Source organism: Aythya fuligula, chromosome 2 (genome assembly GCF_009819795.1).
Source record: "Aythya fuligula isolate bAytFul2 chromosome 2, bAytFul2.pri, whole genome shotgun sequence".
Classification (NCBI taxonomy): Eukaryota; Metazoa; Chordata; class Aves; order Anseriformes; family Anatidae; genus Aythya; species Aythya fuligula.
Genome location: NC_045560.1, coordinates 109189544 through 109202944, shown reverse-complemented (window position 1 = coordinate 109202944; position 13401 = coordinate 109189544). Strand labels below are relative to the sequence as shown.

The 13401-nt window shown below is 34.7% G+C and overlaps 1 long non-coding RNA gene across 3 annotated transcripts in view; it reads right to left on the bottom strand.

The window, feature by feature from the left end:
• Positions 1-478: 478 nt before the first annotated feature.
• LOC116486790 overlaps positions 479-13401 on the bottom strand; it is a 56599-nt gene continuing 43676 nt past the window's right edge. Inside the window, exons 4-8 of one of the 3 annotated variants that reach the window (XR_004252991.1) lie at positions 9139-9259; positions 6709-6899; positions 3603-3681; positions 1179-1237; positions 479-820 (exon numbers count right to left, since the gene is read on the bottom strand). This is a non-coding gene — a long non-coding RNA (uncharacterized LOC116486790). The remainder of the gene's footprint in view (positions 821-1178; positions 1238-3602; positions 3682-6708; positions 6900-9138; positions 9260-13401) is intronic. The other 2 variants (XR_004252993.1, XR_004252992.1) reach the window with 2 other exon arrangements.

Below are 13401 nucleotides of genomic sequence, written 5' to 3'. Positions count from 1 at the left end.
AGTAACAGAAAATTCATTAGAAACCTACTATAATGTACAAGCTAAATCACAGAAATATTTAAACATCACAGAAAAGAACCACCTGTATTAATTAAAATAGGAAAATCAGATAGGGACAGAATATATATACAGAAAACACAGAACAGTGGTCATTGATTTTAGTGATCAAAGGAAAAATCGATAGATTAATGCATTTAATTCTCAGAGATAAAAAACATTTTGTGAGTCTTCCATTTAATAATAGTGCTCTAAAATCCAAGGGCCACCAATATAAATGACCTTTTCTTTCCAAAGGAATGATTAAAAATGGGTCTGTGGATTGTAAAGATCATCCATCTGAACTTCAATTCATCTGCTATCATGCTGTCGTATCATATCCTACACATGGTAGGAAAAAAAAAAAAAAAAAAAAAACATGAAAAAAAATTCTTTTTATGGTAGAAAAAAAAAAAAAAGAAAAAAATCAAAAACGTTTAGTTCTGCCTGTGTTCTGCCTTGCATGTGCAGAGTTAGGATGACATATTCCTGAGGACTGTGGGCTATTTTATATGAGCTAAGTGAAGAAGTCTTCTAGATATAGCATAGTATTGCCATCATCTTGTCTGAATCAGGAAAGTGATACTTTCATCCATATATCCTGTTTTTCTAGCCCTATTTCCTTTCATAAGCCTGTAATTCATATAAATAAGGAGATGAAAAGGACAATGTTATTTTTAAATGATGCTAAATATATTCATCAACAACTCTCATTGGTGTCTCTTTTTCTGTACATCCTCAGAAGATCACAAGTAGCACACAGAGCAAGTGATATGGAATCTTGCTGGGGGAAAAAAAAAAAAAAAAAAAAAAAGAAAAAAAGTAAAATTGTGTCATTTTGGCTCTTATAAGTGTTAAAATATTATCACATTGCTAATGTATACATCTAACTTCACACTTTTTAGAGTGCTTTAGGATATATATGAAGGCAACATTTAGAGTAAGAAAGGAAATCCAAGCCTAAATATTAGGCTATCCAACATGAATATAGATTTGGGAAGTAAATATTTTCATTCCTTTTCTGATCAAATGATGCATCTTTCCAACTAACATCCTGTGAGGTTCATTATATTCCTAGTGAAACAAAAGCATAAATATTACAGGTAAATTCACAAAATAATAGAAGACTGTCATGTACTGACCTGGGTTCTCTGTGAAGTACCCTGTGGGCTGGGTGATCCATTCTACTTTATCTTCTCAACTAAGCATTGGAAGAAAAAAGAGATGAACTTACTAGAACCTTAAGTCAATACTGCCTAAAGGTCAATGACTAGGAAAGAAAGAGAAACTGTAAAAAATAGCATAGAAGGACTGAAACAATAATATTAAAGGAGTAAAATGGATACATCTGCTTAAAGTAGAAGCTTTTAAGTGAAAAATATGAAGTCATCCCAGACTAGAATCTAAGAAAAATTTCCTTTGATGTGTAACATTTCAGAGGTAGGGAGATATTTAGAAAACATTAGTACTGAAAAAACAGAGGTCAGATATAACAATGAATGGAAGAATTTGTGAAAGAACATGCAATGAAGACCAATTTAATTTTGGGCTGCTTAAAGAAAACCCTGCTACCATGATTCCTGCATGAAGGTAGTTCATACTGACTACAGAGCACCACAAAAGCACTAGGAAGCCATACCAGTATAAACAGCAGGCATGACATAACTGTGATTAAAAAAATGAAAGAAAACATTTAGTCCATGTGTCATGCTGAATTGAATAGTGAAACAGAGGCTTGGAAGAGCACATATGTGAGGGGGAAAAAAAAAATAAAAAATAAATCCCTTTTAGTAGGTCCTCCAGCTACTTCTTAACATCTCTGGGCAGGGTTGTCCTTTCTGTGTGTAGCTTTGTAATTATATTTTCTCCTGATTTTGGTTCTTAAAGTCAGTTTCCTAACAGTTCAAGTTTGTTCATTGAAGAAAGAATATCCCCCTGTTCCACTATTATTTCCATATTTTTCACCTTTTTTTTAATTTTCAAAGTGTTATTTTCAAAATTTTCCTTTTACACATAATATTACTTCAAAATCTGCTGGAAAGGAGGTATGCTATGTGTGCTTTCACTCCTATTTGGGATGAAAGTAAGAGAGAACTACATTGGCTTTAGTCATTAAGCTGTATTAGGATCTGAAGTAACCATCTGACCAAATGATCCATAGTTTCAACCACTGAAAACAAGGGTGAACAAATCAATAGAAGTAGGAGTTCTCAAAAAAAAAAAAAAAAAAAAAAAAAAAAAAAAAAAAAGGAAGAATAAAAAATCACAGAGGGAGACTGTTATAATCATAATCTTTTTCTTTATTTCTTTGATTTCACAGGTATTTTTCTTTCTAAACTGAAGTGGTGGAGGTAATGACATACTTGATGTGTGACTTCATAAGCCATTGCATTCAGATTCAGAAAGCAAATATTCAATGTTGATGAGAAAATAATCTCTTTTATTTTGACTAGCTGTCATTAGATGACTTCACAAATTTTATCACAAGAGGAGCTGCGTGAAAGATAGAAGACTTCAATTTGCCAATAATTAATAGATTTGGAAATATGGCTTAATTCCAGATGGAAAGGAAACTGAAGTTTTCAAAATTAGATCTGAAAAAAAGTCTGGAAGAGGCAGGACAGAAAAAGGATACGTTTTTCTAGTCATTACAATAATTTTATTTCAGTGTTCAACTTTGAAATTTAAAATTGTTATAAAATGAAACAGGATTTTAAAATGAAAACAGTCTTGTAAAACAATAACCATAAATCTTTCATGAAAAAATCAAAAATGATTTATTCTGACACTGTTGAAACTTTGTCCCTGTTCTTTTTAAAGTTAAAGCCCAGCCAAAAATACCTTATTTCATTAAGTAACTGGATTTCAACAGAAAGACGTAAGATGAAGGAATAAAGTTCTATCTAAGTCTCTCTCAGCTTGTATAATAAGTCTTGACTAATAGGATTCCCAAAGCAAACATAGATAAACCCCCAACAGCTGCCCTATATAATTATCTGATGGCCACTTTGAAATTTAACTTCCCTGCATATTATTTTTTTTATTTTTATTTTTTTATTTAGAGATTACGAAGTGCAAAATTGGAAAATTGATATCTATATCACTCGGTGATGTGAAATAAATATATTAAAGTCTATCTGGTTGCACTGTAGCAAGCTCTAGTGGTAATAATGTGAAAAAATCTATAAAGGAAAAACATAAATGCAAGATCTAAACAGTAATCTGTGCTATAGCATAATCCAGCATTAATTTAACCCTCCTTATCACTATAATATAGAAACGTATTATTTTTCAAGAGTAGCATTCAAACCCCAACATTTGTGGTAGCTTATTTAGAACCAGTATATGACACTGAACCTAAGTCTATGATAACATCTGCAATTAAAAAACACCTGTTGTACATTTAAACTATTAAATATAGCCCTAAATTAGGCCCAGTATGTCAAGCAAAATTCTGTTTATAAATATGCATAACATCTCTAAAATACTATTCTACAGTTACCTGTACAGTGGAGTCTTTTCAAATTTCTGGCTTTATTGTGTTTTGTTTTATGAATTTCAGTTACCTGGTTCCAGCTAAATGAGCAGTCATCCTCCTTTAAAAAACCTGCTCTGTTTTCTTCCCCGTACTCCTTTTACTTGTGCCTATAACAAACAACTCCCCATCAGTGTGGCAATTTTTAAAACTATATTGCATTTCAACACAGAAGCCCAAAGTATGCGGTTTTCTTCCTGATATGACTTTTATTCCCTTTCCATATAGAATGTGCTCCACAGGCAGTGACCAACAAAGAGGTTCTCTTCATAACATGATTCCTCCTAGTGTGTTGTATCCATTGCTGCAATAAAACGAGCGTTTTTATGTCTTTATTGTTTTAGGGAAAATGTGCCAATAGTGTGGATGCACTGCAGATAACTTTGTGACTGGACATAGTTGTCCTCTCAACATATGCCATGACAGTCCCATAACTGAGCTGCAGGCAACTTCAATACCTCTCTGGCCTGCTAACATAGGAGGGTTTTGCTATGTTACCTATGGAAGGAACTAACAGAGGAAAACCTGCACAGTACTGACATGGGCTTGATGCACAGTGTGAACATAGTCCCTTGTGGTGCCTTATACCCCAGTGCAGTGTGATAAAAGGAACGTTCCACCACTGTATTGCAATGCTTCATGAGAGGGGACTCACGAGCCCAGGGAACCCTCTATAACACCCAACAACAGATCCTAAAAAGAATTTAATCATTATGCCTGGTAGGGGATATGACCCAGGGCATGACCCTGGCTAGGCTAGGTTGAGATTCAGAAGGAAGTTCAAGAATCAGCATTTTGGACTTAGGCGCCACTTGCAAACACCTAGCCTATGTATAAGTCTGTCTATCTGGGTTTACATCCTGACATAAAGTGGACATTTTCATCAATAAATCTGCTGCCATCCTTCTGAGGACAACATGAAGATGACTGACCTTAATATATATGTATTGAGAGGACCTAGCTTCTGAAAGCAAGTAAATCTAAGATGGCTGAAGTAGAGATGAACATATAGAAGAGAGGACATGGTGGACATAGCAGAAAGAAGACATAGAGGAGAAGTTTTCACACAGCAGGGATGCTTAGGAAGCCTTTATCTATTCTGTGTTCCTTGGTGTCTATTTATGGTATGTGGCTGTCTATATAATTCATTAAGATCCCACTTTTGGTATCATTAAACCTTGGAATTCCTTCATCTGAAAAGCTTTTCAATGGAAAACAGTAGCGTTTTATCGGGTTCACTTGTTCTACTTTCTGCCTCCACGTCTGTAAAATATTTCATGGAACTGTTTTGTGGTGTGTCTCAAAATTAAAATTTCATAAGACATCTATCAATAGTATCTCCTGGAAATTATGGTTCAAACGCTTTTGTGCTCACCTGTGTTCACCAGTGCTCACCAAAGCCTTTTACTGCACTTCATTTCCCTAGACAGCTTACACTGATTCCCATCATAATTTTTCACACATACAGACACACACAAAACAAACACAAAGCAGCAGTCATGCTAGAAATTTCAAACAATACATTTTTGATAACTTTTTAGCTTAACTTTTATGTTGATTCCATATTTCCTTTTCTTTTCTTTGCACAGATATTGTGTGGACAAAATATTGATATCAAAAGAGAATTGGCAATAGAATTTGTTGTAGGTATTGGTTTATAATGGAGAAGTAAGATAAATTAAATTATTCTTTTGAGATGCATATTACATTAACTGTTGAATTACTCGAGTTTAAATGTTTATTTTGAAAATAAATTTGGATAGATGGTGGTCTTTTCAAATTTAAAGTTCAAAAAGACAAACTATAGGTTTTAATGTAAAAATATATATCAAAGGTAACATACATTAATTCTCAGAAAGGTTAGGAAAAGTTAGCAAGGAACATCCTAAAGAATAGACACAACAGAATTGTGAAATAACATTTACTGTGCCTTAGTGCAAGAAATGTTCTTTAACACTTCATACTGTTTCTGACTGCCTTTTGTGAAATACTTCTGGGAAAACAATTAACTAGTATAATTTTACCTTCTGTATGTCTTACCACAAGATATATTAAGTGTATTGAAAGTGATTCATGGTGATGCATTGGACTTCATTATAAGTAAATGGTCAATATCTTCTTCTTACTTGCATGAAAAAGCTTGTTTCACTGGCATGAAGGTAATTGTGTTCTATACGTGCTACTGTTGCAAGAAATTTATTTTATTAAACTAAAGTATAATACTCACTTAAAAATAAGAAAAAAATAAATGAAGTATTCAGTAGGTCTTATGAAACATTAAATTAGGACTAGCCCCTTGAAGTAACATTTGGCCATGTAATTCATAATTCAGTTAGCTCCCTTCAGTTGGCTGCCTTCAACTGGCCTCCTTAGTTAAAAAAGAGTGAATTCATACTATTCTGAGGAGAAAAGACATTTTATAAATGTTTAGGATATATTTTTGCTTTGTAGGCAACTTGGGTTAATAGACTTACTAATCAGACTGTCCCTTTTCCTGATATGGACACTCTTTGGGGAATCCAGTTAAGCAAAGAGTAAGACTAAGATATGGAAATAGTTTTTCTTTTTCTCTAGCAGATTTCAATATTATTATTTTTTCACTTAAAAAACATGAATATTTAAAGCAAATGCAGTACCAGAAGTCACTGAAATGATCATCAAAGTTTTTTCTACTCTTTCTGTTCATTAACAGCTGTGGTTAGTGAATTTTATTGGTTTGGAATTATTTTTATTTTTTTTTACTACAGATTTTTTTTTTTTTTTAAACAAACTTCTGTCAAAAACTTCTACCAAACTTTTTTTTCCTTCAATGAATTGTCAGCTGTAACAAACCCCCAATAAAACTTCAGGTCAAAGGATTTCGGACTGGTATCTTGCTATGAAACATAATATCTTCTAGTTATCAGTTATTTCACTCTCTCTCTCTAATAACCTATTTGAAGACAATTCATATTGAAATCTTTTGCAATTACCATCTCTATGCAATGTTTATTATTGTTATTTACATGTAGAAAATATGTGCTATTTTCAATGTTAGAAAAATTAATTTCCTCCCAATACTGGGAGGTGTTTTTTGGTATCTTTACCAGACTCAAAATTAGGTACAAATGATTTCAAATTCACAAGTTTTCTTATACCTGTAGACAATAGAGCTCCACCAGTTCCATCAAATCCTTGCAGATCAATCCTCTGAAGAGAGCATCCTGGGGAGAAGCAGCCACCAAGCATAAGGAATTTGTGAGGGTTTTGTCCAGAGAATGATGCCCTCATTACTGAGGGAGAGACTCAACCCTTTTGCTGACCTTGATCACCATCAAGAAAATGTTATCTGGAATAATGACAATGAAGTACAAAAAGACAAATGAAGTTCAGTATGTTTGCATCAGTATTGTTTCATATTTAGGGAAACTGAACAATGAGCTATGTGAAGGCTGCAGGGAATAGGAGACACGAGCATTACCTTTCCAAAGCCCCTCAGGGTTTTTGCTTATGATCATGCTAGAGAGGAGCCTAGTTGGAAGTTCATGGATGAGCACTACTCCTCACAAATCCGAGGTAAGCTGATACAATGACACATAATTCCTAGTTTTATCTCTGTCATTATTACCTATATATCTCCTCTGTCTTAAGTTAAATTCTTTAAACACACTAAGAAGAAAAGAAAAAATGTGTTGTTCCATAAACTATGATTCCATCTGTTATTGCCTACTGGGAATACCTTTGTATATTGCCAGATTATGGTGCCAGAAAAGAAAATCTTTTAAGCCTTTTTTACCTGGCTTAATTTTCTCCTCAGTTATTGTCTTATAAATCAGGATTTATTATTAGACATCTCATCTACAGAAATGATAAAAATATGAGCCAGGCTTCAAAAAGGATGGTCTGTGACAAAAGGATTTCTTACAGAGTCTTAAGAAGACAGACTGGAACAAATAGGCTCAACTCAGAGGGTTTTTGTTTCTTCACTTCCCCTCCTTTGCACCTGAACAGGTATGTGGTACAGCACATCTACACCCACATCTGCTCCACTTTGACTTTTCTCAACAGCAGATTTCCAGTGTTCGCAAGACAGGTTTACTCCTCTTGTGGCCATTCAGATGTTTTCCTCTCTTCTATGACTCATTCTGCCTGTTTGTTTGCTTTTTTAATCTTTGCTGTCTTTTCTCTTTTTTACCTGCATTACCTATAAGCTTTTTCCTTTATGCTTCAAATATCAGCACATATATATGTGCTCCTTCATTGCATGTACATTGATATGTACAAGGATGTGTGAACTGGTATAGCTGAAAGAGAGAAATGGCATGGAGAGGGGAGCAGAGTGCCAGTGCCATCTGGAAATGCAAATATCACTGACTGCTATACAGTCAATATATAATATTTAGATGAGCAAATCTAATTTATAAGTTAAACCCTATTTTTTTTGTAGGAATCTGAAATATGCATAAATCTGGTAGTAAAAAATATCTATAAAAACAGGAAAGAAGGGTCTAATGTTATGTTTTTTTTTGTTATAATTTATTTTCTTTGAATATTGTAATGTCATAGAAACCTACTGAAATTAGTAAATCTACACTTGTGACCTATCTTTCTCCACCACGGACCCTGTAAATTAATAGATATAGACCATATCAGCTCACATGTTCACATTATTCAGTATAAAGTCTACATAAATAAATTAAAGATTGGTTTATTCTTTGTCAGTGATTAATGAAATTCTAATTATAATTACTATTTAGTTCTGGCCTGAATTATTATGATGTTTTCAAGATTTCTAACCATGCAAAACCTATTCTAACTTCAAATACCTTTCAAATGCAATCAAATAAAATTAAAGAAAAGAAGAAAGAAAAAAAAAAAATCCCATCCCAACCATTCTATGATTCTATGAAAATAGAAATCCAGCAGCTGCTCTACACTGAACAGTAATAAGCACATTAAAAATTAAGCTAAGCAATACTCCATTCCTGATATAAATATTGGTCATCTTCATCTTGCTTCCTCTCCCCAAATCCCACTAAACAAGAAGGCCTTGCTGTAAACAGTGAAACAAAATCCCATCAGATTGAAATACAGAGAAAAATTCAAACTTGTAATTTCTAATTAACAAAAAAGCAACATGAAAACATGCGTTTCTTTTCAAATGACAACAAGACAATGAAGCTGTGGGGAACAACAGCACTGAACACTGTCTCTTGTCTTTAATCAATCTACCTAAAAGACAAGCTGTTTTTTGCCTTCCCCAGAGCCTGGGTGAGGGGAGGGAAAGGTGGAGGGAGGCCTAATTGTCTCTGTCCAAACACAGATGACTGAGGGACCTGTCTGTGCCAAACCTTCTCCTCCATGTTCCATGCTCACCATCCCCTCTGAACTCATGTATGGCACCATGTCACAGTGCTGTCATCATTTCTCTCTCCTGGTGCCCCAGTCAGCATGAAAAGTCCCACCTTGTGTTGTTGTACATTATTTCTATTGAGATATTAATTATTTTTCCTGAAACCTTGTGAAATATTTCCTTCAGTTTAGCTATTTCATTATTGTGGCTGTAACCCTCTGGCCTTTATACTTACAGCCTGTCATTCTTCAAAATGGGGAAAAGACCTTGTGTTCTTCATTCGACGTTTGATTTTCTTGACAGTACATGTTGTTCCTTCTATTTCACAGCTTCCTCCAGTGTCCTGTCCTAAATGTCTGTTATACAACATTTATCTCAATTAATCACTTTATATAGACCAAACAAGTTCAAATGCCAACTTTAAAGATTCTGTTGGTGCTAATTGTATGCAAATTACACTCAGGAATCTGCCAGGAGATTACTACTTTTTGGGGACTTGCTTATTGTTCTGCCCTGGATAGGAAGGTTTATGGTAAGCACAAGGTGATTTTATTGATATACTGAAAAATATTCTGTCAAAGAGAGGATGTTGTAGGCATATCAGGTAATATCAATATATAAAAAAAAAAAAAAAAGAGGGTTAATAAAACTAAATTTTCTTGTGTCATTTTCTTTACAAGTCATTTAATCCAGTATTATTCTTTCTAAAATTAACAGCATCATTGCTAATAATGCTTCTAGGAGTTGCATCATGTTTATTTCAAATACAGAGCCAAGGTTCTGCCACAATCAAAGAAAATGAATTATAAGTGTTTTCTTTCAATTTACTTCTCAAATCTTCATGGATCATATCATAAAGATGATGTATAACATATCTTGTTCTGTAATGGTTCTTGTGAAGTATTTAGAAGATTAGGAACCTTCTGAAATTTATATATTTAGAGGTTTTAATTTCTGGAGTTGTTGGGGAAGAATTAGCTGGCAAAGACAGACATGCTTAATTTTATATCAATATGGATCTTAGTAAGATTCCCAAATGGAGCTAAGGATTTATCTTCATTATGCAAGCCTAATCTTCCCAACAATTTCCCCTTATGAAACTTTCCTGCTATAATACAAGCAAGGCAAGCAGACAATTATTTCAAACATTTCTTCTATTACATTTGTATACTAACCATCTCTTCCCTTGCCTTTATCCATGTAACATGCAGATGCAATTCTGACCACTCAAATCTCAGTACATGATTCAGTAATGTATTTTCTATAAAATAATCAGCAGGTAAAGTACAGAAATAGTCTCGTCAGCAGGCTTTCATTTTTTTCTGGCTGTGTTCCAGGCTAGAGTCATAACTTTGAGAGTTATAGCCTCAAAGTAAGTTACATACAACCACGAATGGTACAGAGAATGGCCACGAGAATGGTGAAAAAAAAAATAATAATAAATATCAGAATAGTTTAAGCACAAGATTAAACAGACAGTGATTCTTCAAGCATGATATAAAGGCTATGATAGATACCTATGAAATTACATTACATAGAATCATAGAATCATAGAATATCCTGAGTTGGAAGGGACCCTTAAGGATCATCAAGTCCAACTCTTGACACCGCACAGGTTTACCCAAAAGTTCAGACCATGTGCCTAAGTTCACAGTCCAATCTCTTCTTAAATTCAGACAGGCTCGGTGCAGTGACCACTTCCCTGGGGAGCCTGTTCCAGTGTGCAACCACCCTCTCTATGAAGAACCCCCTCCTGACGTCCAGCCTAAATTTCCCCTGCCTCAGCTTAACCCCGTTCCCGCGGGTCTTGTCACTATTGTTAATGGAGAAAAGGTCTCCTGCCTCTGAAATGAGGACAGAATGGATGCTTACCATGTCCCATAACACCTTAAAACCACAGAAAGTGATAGATCTGGAATGGGATGAAGGAAATACTCACAAGTTATCTTCAAGACAAAAAGAGATGTTTATCAGCATATCATGCTGTAATGTTATTGAACTCATTGTTACCAGTCATGCTGGAGGTCCATGTTCATCAAATAGCAACTATAGAAAATCATAGAAGAAAAATCTTTGAAGGACTATTAAACCGAAATGTGTAACTTCTTTTTCAGAAAGTCCTCCAAACAGACTTCTTGGCACTGAAACAACATCCTGAGGGATGAACAGCTGGATTACTTATAACTCCTTTGGGTTAATCCACATAGCTGTTCTAAATGAGAAACACCACTGTTGTCCCCAAGGCAGTCAGAGTCTGAGAACATACATGAGGCAAGAACCAGCTTTCTTGTTCATAGACTTTATCTACTCCTTGTGACACTACTTCAGAGTAACCACAACCACCTGCAAAACTTCAAAGTCACAGAACAAATTCCAGTCACAACAAAGAATTAAATTAACTCTTCTGCCCCTGTAGTACTGATGCCTAATCAGGAAGAATCTAGGGCTAGCCTGTCACATCAGCTGGAGGAGAGTACCATAAACTGGAGTTGAGCAATGGGCTTTCTGTGACCTATTGTACACAGCCTGTGAGAAAAAGTTCCAAGATAGGGGATTTCTTCAAACAGAAATGGGAAGGCTGATGGGAAACAAAATGATCTTTCAGGATGTAAAAAAAGTTGCTAGATGGGTGAGCTCTACCTCTCCATGCCCAATGGAGTTAAAACGTGACAAAATTGGCTTTTCTTCTTAGCAGAATGGGTGTATGTCATGCATCGGGAAAAGCTGCTAGCCAGAAGGGTCATAAGACACAGAAATGAGCACTACCAGGTAACAGAAATTTATTTCTCCAGAAATTCATAAACTGGGCAAGACTAATTTCTGGTAAGTATGACATATAAATCTACTATTCACTCCAGAAATAAGATGGAGAGATGGTCTTTTTTTTCTTTCTTTCTTTCTTTTTTCTTTTTTATTTATTTTTTTGAGATTGCATTTGTGTTCTAAATAGGTATTTTGTAGGAATTCCCTGTTCTTTTGCCTTTCAGTATGTGCCTGAGTTTGGTGGAGACTGAAGACCCTACTACTCATAAAATTCTCCATTGTCATTTTACACTTGAAAAATTAAAGGATTTGTTTACTCTATTTTACTGATGTGTTTCACCGCATTCTTATCTCCTTAGTAGAGGAGGTAATTGTATGTTTGATCTGTCATTATTCTCCTTATTTAGAAAAGAAAAAACAATGGGCTTGATAGATAATCATTCTTATCTGCTACAGAGGTTTTATTATGCTTTTTTCAAGAGAGTCATTTGGGCTTCTTGGCTAGTTAATGGAATAAGAGCAACAGTGTTACAGCAAACCAGAATACATTATTTTCTCTACTTTACGTCTTTAACTTGATATTCACATCATAAGCTGTTTTTTTAAGGTGCTCATTTCCACTAGTAACAGAGAGCTGAGGACAAGCTTTGATTAGAGACTTTTGTGTTACAAAAAGGTTAGGTGAGGGAAAATTGTCCGGAGTCACAATGTGCCATTTGTTTTCTAAACTATCATTAACCTCTTCTCTGTTACTAGCACAGTGCTAACACTCTGCATTACGGTCAGTATTGATGAATTCTGACTCTGTAGAGAGGACCACTACATAACTAAAGTAGAACTTAATCTGTATTTGACTGAATCGCACATTACTGTAAGGGCTGGTTGCAGGAGAGTAATTTCTGTTTCTCACTTTCAGAAGGATTTCTGTAACTAGGACGGAAACAGGAAGTATTTGTTGTTCTTCCAGTTTCTATCTGTTCTACTTCTTGTAAGAAAGTACCCTTAAAAGTCTGTGGATACAAGGCACCTGCAATCAATATGAAAAACAGTCCATACAATAGAATGCTCTTTGCAAACTCAGCACAATTGCATATGCATTCAATCCATATTCCTTGGTGTAGTCCTCCGTGTATTCCACTGTAGTCCTCCAGGAGCATTCCTGTGAAGACAGTAAATCAGCTGGCACTCTAGGTCTGTACATTACATCTGATAGTAATCTGCAGAAGGCAGGCAAATAATTTTTTTCACAGGCAATGCCAGGGAAAGCCATACTTTCTATATTCAGTCCCTATATACACAATCATAGCAAATCTTGTTTAGTTTAAAAACCTATGAGACAACAGCTTTCTGTAATCTGGGTGGACAAGATCCATTCTTTTCCTGGCTGCTATTTCACTTGATTATCAAAATGGAATCCTCTTTGATTTTGCCTGATAGTCTATAAAATAATTAGGAGGTTATTTTTTTGAATCAGTAGACATTGAGTGACACAGAAAATCATAATATTCACCACAAGAAAAATATGTGTTTTGTCATGGTTTTTTGTTTTGTTTTGTTTGTTTGTTTTAGGAAAATATTTCAAATTTTTTGTGACCAATACCTGATTTTCCAGAGGGAAGTCAATATTCGGCTCAGGAAATATGAACTCAGAATGGAAAATGTGAATAAAGGGTTACAGCCATGGACAAAGGGAAGAGAATCTGCCTTCAGATACAGAAACTTTGCTTATAAAATA